Source organism: Panthera tigris, chromosome D2, assembly GCF_018350195.1.
Source record: "Panthera tigris isolate Pti1 chromosome D2, P.tigris_Pti1_mat1.1, whole genome shotgun sequence".
Lineage (NCBI taxonomy): Eukaryota > Metazoa > Chordata > Mammalia > Carnivora > Felidae > Panthera > Panthera tigris.
The window spans coordinates 54,327,295-54,335,950 of NC_056670.1; the positions used below are offsets into that span (position 1 = coordinate 54,327,295).

Sequence of the window (8,656 nt, forward strand, 5' to 3'; positions counted from 1 at the left end):
AGACAGGTGGCTTGGAGTGTGGCGCCGGCGTCGCGGCCCACAGGACTGGGCCTTCCTCGATAGAGGGAAACCCTAGAGGCTGGGACGAGAATTGTACATCTCTTCCACCCGGGGTTCTGAAGGTGAGAAACTCTTTCTAAGGAAAAATAATGATCTCAGGGAAGAAAATACACTGAAGTTCATATATACCTTAAAAAAAAGTCACCTCTAAATATTGTATTTTTTGGAAACAGAAAGATTCGGCTTCTTAAATTTTAACATTGAGAAATATTAAAAAAGTTAAACCTCAATAAATGTTGTAATCGTTACCTGTGGACTGTGTAGCTGTTATTAGAAAAAATGAAGAAGGGGGTGAGAAATGGGGTGGGAAAAAATGTGAGAAGCGAGGGAGAGAAAGAGTAAGGAAAGGAGAGACAGATTTTCTAGAAGAAGCAGGGATGGAAATAGCCAAAGGAGAGAGAAGAAAAATTAGTTTTTGCTATTATAGTCGCCACTTTTTGTAGCCCTCTTGGGAAAGTTTTGGTCTTTCCCAGGAGTGGCAGTGTTTTCTTCTCATTCTCTGAAACCCCATCTGATAGAACGTTCTGCAATGTTGGAAATCTTCTCTATCTGCATGTTCAGTGCTATATATGTGGCTATATATATTCAGGCTATATGTGGCTACTTTGACTTAGAAGCTGAATTTTAAAATTTTCATTAATTCAAAGTTAAGTAACTACATGTGATTAGCAGCTACCATTTGGACAGTGCAACTCTGGATGATCAAAATCTTGCTCCAGCTAAGACCCAATGTTTTCCTCAGTCTGCACAGGTCTGACATCTGTATTATTTCAGTTGCTTATTTTGGAGATAGAAACTGAGATCTGGTAGGAGTTACTTAAAATCTGATATACTTACCTAACCTCTAGCCACTACCTCCTTTTCCAGGTGAAAAACATAGGCAGATAAATTTTAGGATCCCTGACCTTTCTCACATTCTCTGACAAGGTATTGATATTCTACTGTTTTGAAGTCAGTAGCTAAATGTGTGTCTGTGGTACAAATGTTCTCAAATGTATTTTTATTTAGTTATTTACTTAGTTTTTATTGAAGTGTGGTTAACATAAATGTTACATTGGTTTCAGGTGTACCACATATTAATTCAACAATTCTATACATTATCCTGTGCTCACAATGGTAAGTGTAATCACCATCTGTCACCCAACAACATTACGATATTACTGATATACCCTATGCTGTACTTTTCATCTCTGTGACTTATTTATTTTATAGCTGTAAGTCAAATATATTTTCATGTGATTGTGTGATGGACTGCTAGAAGAAACATGCATATTTGTGTTTGGGCATAAAGCATTTATCTACCTTATTAGTAATTTCTGGATGAAAGGGAAAAGTTTAGATCATTCAAATTATATGTATTTACTAGAACATAAACACAAACCAGGGAGTTTTGTCTCTTTTGTTCACTGATGTATCCCAGGCCTAGAATGGCACCTAGGACATGTTAGATGTGCATTAAATATTTTTCTTTTCTTTTTTTTAATGTTTATTTATTTTAGAGAGAGAGAGAAAGACAGAACATGAGCAGGGGAGGGGCAGCAAGAGGGGGAGACACACAGAATCCGAAGCAGACTCCAGGCTCTGAGCTGTCAGCACAGAGCCTGATGTGGGGCTTGAACCCATCAACTGTGAGATCGTGACCTGAGCTAAAGTGGGACACTTAACCGACTGAGGCACCCTAGCGCCCCTAAGGTTTATTTATTTTTGAGAGAGGGAGAGAGAGAATGCAAGCTGGGGAGGACCAGTGAGAGGGAGACAGAGGATCCGAAGCAGGCTCTGTGCTGACAGCAGACAGCCTGATGTGTAGCTCGAACCCACGAACCATGAGATCATGACCTGAGCTGAAGTCGGACGCTTAACTGACTGAGCCACCCAGGTACTCCTAAATATTTTTTAAAAGAGTGTTTTGTTGAACTCTTTAGATTTAGCTCTGAATATTTAGAGTTTATATTATTTTGGGATTGCATGTGTTTATATAAAATTTCTATTGTACAACCAATTGGAGATTATTTTAGATTTACAAATTTGGAATTTACACTGTAACATCAATGGTAAATCAGTGATAAATTATTCCTGAATTTATTATTATTGGCAGAAGAGTCTGTTGATTGAGTAATTTTAGGGTGGAGTACAGAGAAATAACATCTCAGGATCTTTCTTTTTTTTTTTTTTCACCTCAGGATCTGAGTTGCTCTTTCTTATTTTTAATTTTAGCACTTAACAAAGTTTTTAAAATAGCTATTTTTTAAAAATACTGTTTTTTGTTATAGTTGAGCAAAAATATTATTTGTGTTGTTACTGTTATATGTTAGTAGGAATCTGTAATACAGAACTCTCAATTCTTTTGAGATCTAGTATTAATATCTAAAAGGTAATTTTCATGAAGGAAAATGAAATTTATTCACACGTGTCATGCAGATGCCAGTTTTAGCATGGAGACCATGCTAAATTGAAATAGCTTAATATGACATCACTTCAGAACCAAAGATTTCCACATTAGATCATATGATACTAGCAGCTGTCTGTGTTTGGTATTAAAAGAGTTCAATATGTGCTTAAAAATTTAGCTGAGATTGAATCAAGATGGCCAACTGAGAGCAAGTTCTTGCCTCTCCCAACTCCTCCCTTCTTTCCCAAGTCGAAGAATTACAAACAAGTTACATGGGTTCACAAACTCATGTGTATCCATGCACATACTTTGACATTGAAAAACATGAAGGAGTGCTATCAATGGACCAGACATTGTGAGAATCCTTGAAAAAATAGGAAACAGATGGGATTGGACTGAAGGTAGACAGACAAAAGTTGCGTAACATAGGCTTAATGCAGAAATGCAGATGGCTTTTGGGGATATTCTATGTACAGAGAAAAAAAAAACTATTGGTATCAGTAGGGTCCTTGAACAATGTGTGAGTTATTGATTGAGGTACGGCTATAGAAGAGACAGGTGGGGCAGCCTCTCAACCTTACTCCCACTCATACATGCAGTGGATGGCAGAAGGACTTGTTCCTAAAGGGAACAGGGACAGTCTATGTAGGTACTTTTGCTGAAAATCTGTGATGGCTTTTGATATCTGGGAGGAAGAGGGAGGCCTCACATCTTAAAGACTGATACTAGCTCACCTTGTCAAGCTGCACATGCAACATTCCTCCACAAATCCTTGAGGCAGAATGCAAAGAGAAAATCTATAAATAATATGCATTAAAAGACACATTACCTTCAAAAGAGAATAATAAGACACACGTCACTTTTTACAGAAATGTGGAAAGCTATAAAAAGTTAAATAATGTCTTAGAAGGAGCTAACCTAGTATTCTATACCCAGCAAAATATCCTTCAGACATGAAGTTAAGATAAAAATGTGTTTAGAAAACAAACATTGAGAAAGATCTCCACCAACAAACCCACACAAAAAATTGCTAAAGGGAATTGTTCAGGCTAAAGGAAAAATGATCCCAGATGGAAGCACAGATGCAGGAATAAATTAAGAGCAAGGAAAAAGATAAACACAAGGTCAATATATAAAACTCAATTGTATTCCTATATTACAAATATCATCTAAAATTTTTAGATGATAGAGTTTATAATAACAAAATTAAATAGGAATAAATCTAAAATAGTGCAAGATCTCTGCATATCAAACTGTATACTATTTCTGAGAGGAATTAAAGGAGAGCTATACCAAATTGATGGCTAGGAAGACTTACTAATGCAAACATGTCAGTTCTTCCCAAATTGATGTGTAGATTCATTTCAGTCCCAGTAAAAATCCCAGCCTTTTTTGGGTAGGAATTGACTGGCTGATTTCAAATGTCATGTATAATTGCAAAAGGCCAAGAATAGACAAGAGAATTTTGAAGAACAAAGTTGGAAGGCCTACTCCTACTATGTATTACCTCTTATTATTAAGATAAATAATGTTTAGAACAAAATGGCATAGCTTTGGCTATAAGATAGACAAATAGACCAATGGAAAAGAATGGAGTCCAGAAACGGACCTACACATATGTGGTCACTTGATCTGTGACAAAAGTGGTACTATAGTGCAGTGAGGAAAGGGTGATCATGTCAATATGTTGTATTGGGTCAATTGGATAGTCATAAGACAACAGTGTATCTTAACTAGCTATACATACCCAAACATTAATTTCACATAGACTGTAGACAGTTAACAATAAAGTTAATAAAAGGTAACACTGAAGAATATTCTCATGATCATAGGGTAGACAAATATTAAACTGGACAAAAAAATAACATAATAAAGAAAAAGATTGATTAAATTGTATCTTATTAAAATTGAGAACTTCTCTTAATGAAAAGACATCATTAAGAAAGCAAAAAGGCAAGATTCTAAATTTGTTCCCTTTAAAAATATTAGCTATGAACATGTGTTGAATCATTTTCATCAATTTGTACTTTAATTTTGGGAAAAGTGTAGATTCACATGAAGTTGTAGGACATAATACAGAGAGATCCTGTGTACTCTCTAAAGGTAACACCTTGCAAGATTACAGTACACATCATCAGAATATTAGTATTGGTATAATCCACTCATCTTCACTTTTTCCCAGTTTTACTTTTAAGCCTATATGTGTGTCGCAATTTTATTACGCATGTGGTCTCATGTTTCCAACACCACAGAGCAGTTCCGTCAGCACAAGGATCCCTCCCATTGTCCTTTCATAAACATTCCGTCTCCTCCCCTCCCACTTCCTCTCCTCAGGATCCTTTTTTTTAACCATTATTAATTTTTATAATAATCATGATTAAAATAACTATAATTTGAACAGCAGTTCACAGCATTGGTCCAAGTAAATCAAATAAATAGTATCCACATTTCTAATAGAAAGTAAAAGTTTGGTAGCTCTGGAGGAACTAATTTCCTTGCTTACTAAGAGATTAATAAACAATGCAAACATTATAGAGGAAAGAAATATGTTTTCACTTTGAAATCTTTAAAAAAAAAACGTTTCTTTAGTTGTTTGTATTAATTGCAAGCACTGTGCTAATTAGACACTGATTACCATTCCTAAATGAAACTCATTTGTGATAACCATCTTTTTCTTTACATTAAAGAAACAGAATTACATGCTATCTTTTTCTTCATATTAAAAGAAAAAGGTCGTGATCTCATGACTTAACATTTTGAGAAATACCACCAAAAAGACGATACTAATTTAGTAAGTCCCATCAGTCGAGTGCCTGCTTGCCTACACTCCCACCAACCCTGAATTCTTAATAATTTTGTCACTCAGACAAAATTTATCTTTCTTTTCTTTGATTATTGATGAGGAGGACCATCTTTTCATATGCTTACTGGCCATTTGCATTTCTTGTTGGGATTTGCATTTGCCTCTTTTTCTTTTTTTAATGACGAAAGTATAAATACTACCATCTCATTGTACAAAACTTAAATGATCCACAAGTATAAGAGTAAAGAGTGACACTTTTCTCCATTGCATCCCGTCATGTCCCATTGCCCACAGTTTTGTGTACATCCATGTAGTCCCCTTCCAGACATCTCCATATGAATATACATATAATACAAATTCTATTTTTAAATAAATCGGATCATATATGTGTACTGTTCCACAACTTGCTTTTCTTTTTTTGTCTCAAAAATAGATCTTGAGATCTTTAAATTTCTTTAATGGTTGAATAGGATTCAATACTACAAAAACCCCATTATTTAATTATTCCTTTATTTTTTCTCTTGCTATTACGTTGCCAAAGCAAATGTCTTTTTCATATATTTGTGTGCATGTGTGTGAATTTCTTTGGATGGAGTTGTATAAGGTAGATTGTTGGGTCAAAGGATGTGCTTTCTGATAGCCTTCCCAAAGGTCTGTATAACTTACTACTTCCACCAAATGTATGGAAAGTTCTCATTTTCCCATATAGCCTTACCTACACTTGATAACTTTTATCTGATGGGCAAAAAAGAATAAAAGAATTATTTTGCATTTCCCTGGTTAATGGTGAGGTTGAAGTTATTTTCATGTTTATTGGCCATATAGTTTTATCATTAATTGTTTCTTCATATCCTTTACCTGTGAAAGCTTTTCCATTGGGTTATGTGTGGATATATGTTGTTTTTTGTTGAGCATCTCCTTCCCCATCCCCTGGTAACAATTCTTATTTATTGTGAGGAACCCATTTCCTGTGGCTTAGATGATGAGTACGTGACCAGGTCTGGCCTTCCGGAGTCCTGCAGCTCCTTAGCCACAGTGATTAAAGAACGGGCATGTGACTCAAGGTAGGCTAAAAAGAACTCTCAACAGAACTTGTGCTGGGACTGTTGATAGAAGTCTCTGCAGAGATCCTATGAACTAAGGACTATGGAAGCCTGAATTTGTACCATGTGGAGAGAGTCTGAGGAGAAACCAGAGGCTAGCAGTAATGAACAAGGACTAAGTTCTGTTGTCATTTTTCTGGAGGCCCTAGATCCCACTGGGCCAAAAACCTGCCCTGCTTCTGAACTTTAAAGTTTTGTGAGCAAATAAAGTCCCTTAAGATTATTGAATTTTTCTGTCCAGATTAACATAGCTTATTTGTACTTTCTTATTGATTTCTAGAAAAGCTTGTGATTTAAAATTCTAGACTTATACTTTACACATTGTATAGGTTTTTAAAAAAATGTTTATTTATTTTTGAGAGAGAGACAGAGAGACAGAGAGCACAAGCAGGGGAGGGGCAGAGAGAGAGAGGGACCAGAATCCGAAGCAGATTCCAGGCTCTGAGCTGTCAGCACAGAGCCCGACATGGGGCTCGAACTCACAAAGTGTGAGATCATGACCTGAGCTGAAGTTGGCCACTTAACCAACTTAGCCACCCGGGTGCCCCTACACAGTGTATAGGTTAATAAAATTAGCATGGCCTTCCAAAAAAAACCAAAAAAGGGCACCAGGTATTTAAATCATAACATATTTTAGTGGCTTACCTATACTTACATACTAATTGAAACTCTCAAAGACCAATTCACGTGACTATTTTAAATATATTAGTAAATATTTAAACTAGAATTTCTATTTGAAAATAAACTAGAAATTAAACAAGCATTTAAACTAGAATTAAACTAAAATCTCTGTTCTAGCATCTACTGATTATCTTTTTTCATTCAGTTTGTGGTCTTTTTGGTTATTGGCATGATGAATGATTTTTGGTCAAAACCTGGACATTTTTTAATGTTTATTTATTTACCTGGAGAGGGAGAGAGTGCATGTGCAGGGGAGGCGCCGAGAGAGAGGGAGGGAGAGAATCCCAAGCAGGTTCTGCACTGTCAACACAGAGCCCAACATGGGGCTTCATTTCATGAACTGAGAGATCATGACCTGAGCCAAAATCAAGAGTTAGATGCTTAACCGATGGAGTCACCCGGGCACCCCCAAACCTGGATATTTTGGGTGTTTATAAGACTGTCTTATTTAAACCTTCTGTTTTAGCTAGTTCACTCTGACACTGATCTGGCAGTGGAAGTGGGACTCTGCCCTGTTATTGACAAATGACAATAGAAATCTGGTTCCTCACTTGGCTTCCGTTAACACTGGAGGGGGTGAGGGAACAGCATTGCTTGCTATTTCTGGCGTGGTGGTGGGTCAGAGCTAGCTTCCTCCAAATTTGGGATATATAAAGCAAAAAGAAAACTCAGGGAGTTCACCACTATGTCATTTCTAGGGACCCAAGGTCCCTAGCCAGTCTGCCTTCTTCCCTCCACCTTTTAGAGTTTTCTTCCTCATATACATATAATGTCCAGGGTTTTTAGTTGTACTTACTGACAGGAATATGGTAAAATATATCTATCTTCTCTAAAGTACGGGTATAACTTATTATAGAAAGGAATTGCCACCTCCTTCATGCTGTTGTAACTAGAAGGCCCTCTTTCTTCTTTTGTTTCTGAAATTGTTTTTCCTTCTCTCTACTTTTATATTTTCTATCACTGGTTTAATTAATAATCATTCCCAATGATATAAGTTAAAAAAATGTAACTCTATTCAAAGCATTCAAGTTATCTGTCGGTGTGTAACAAACCATCCCCAAATCGGACGGTACAAAATTACAACTATTTTATATTGTTATAGATTCTCTGGGTCAGGAATTTGAACAGGGTACAGCAGAAATGGCTTTTCTCTGCTTCATGATGTCTGGAGTCTGAGCTGGCATGACTGAGATAGTTGGGGGAGACTTTCATGACGGGGGTGCAGAATCATCTGTAGGTTTCTTCACTCACTTGTCTGGTATTTGGGATGGGAATATTTGAAAGCTTGGCTTAGTTGGGACTATTAACAGCAATGCCTGCATGTGGTCTATTTTTTTTTTAATGTTTATTACTTTTTGAGGGAGAGACAGAGCGTGAGCCGGGGAAGGGCCAAGAGAGAGGGAGACACAGCATCTGAAGCAGGCTCCATGCTGTCAGCACAGAGCCCCAGCACAGGACTTGAATTTGTGAACCATGAGATCATGACGCTTAACTAGCTGTGCCACCCAGGCACCCCATGCATGTGGTCTATTCTTATGGCTTACACTTCTTCCCGGTATGGCAGCCCCAGGATAGTTGGACTTTTTAAATGGAGACTCAGGGCTTGAGGAATGACTGTTC

The 8,656-nt window shown here is 36.9% G+C and overlaps 1 long non-coding RNA gene across 1 annotated transcript; it reads left to right on the forward strand.

Annotated features, from left to right (window-relative positions):
- The first annotated feature begins 17 nt into the window (after nt 1-17).
- LOC122231929 lies at nt 18-1,165 on the forward strand. The gene is made up of 3 exons (XR_006209224.1): nt 18-122; nt 928-987; nt 1,125-1,165. It is a non-coding gene; the product is annotated as an uncharacterized LOC122231929 (long non-coding RNA).
- Nucleotides 1,166-8,656: the final 7,491 nt, after the last annotated feature.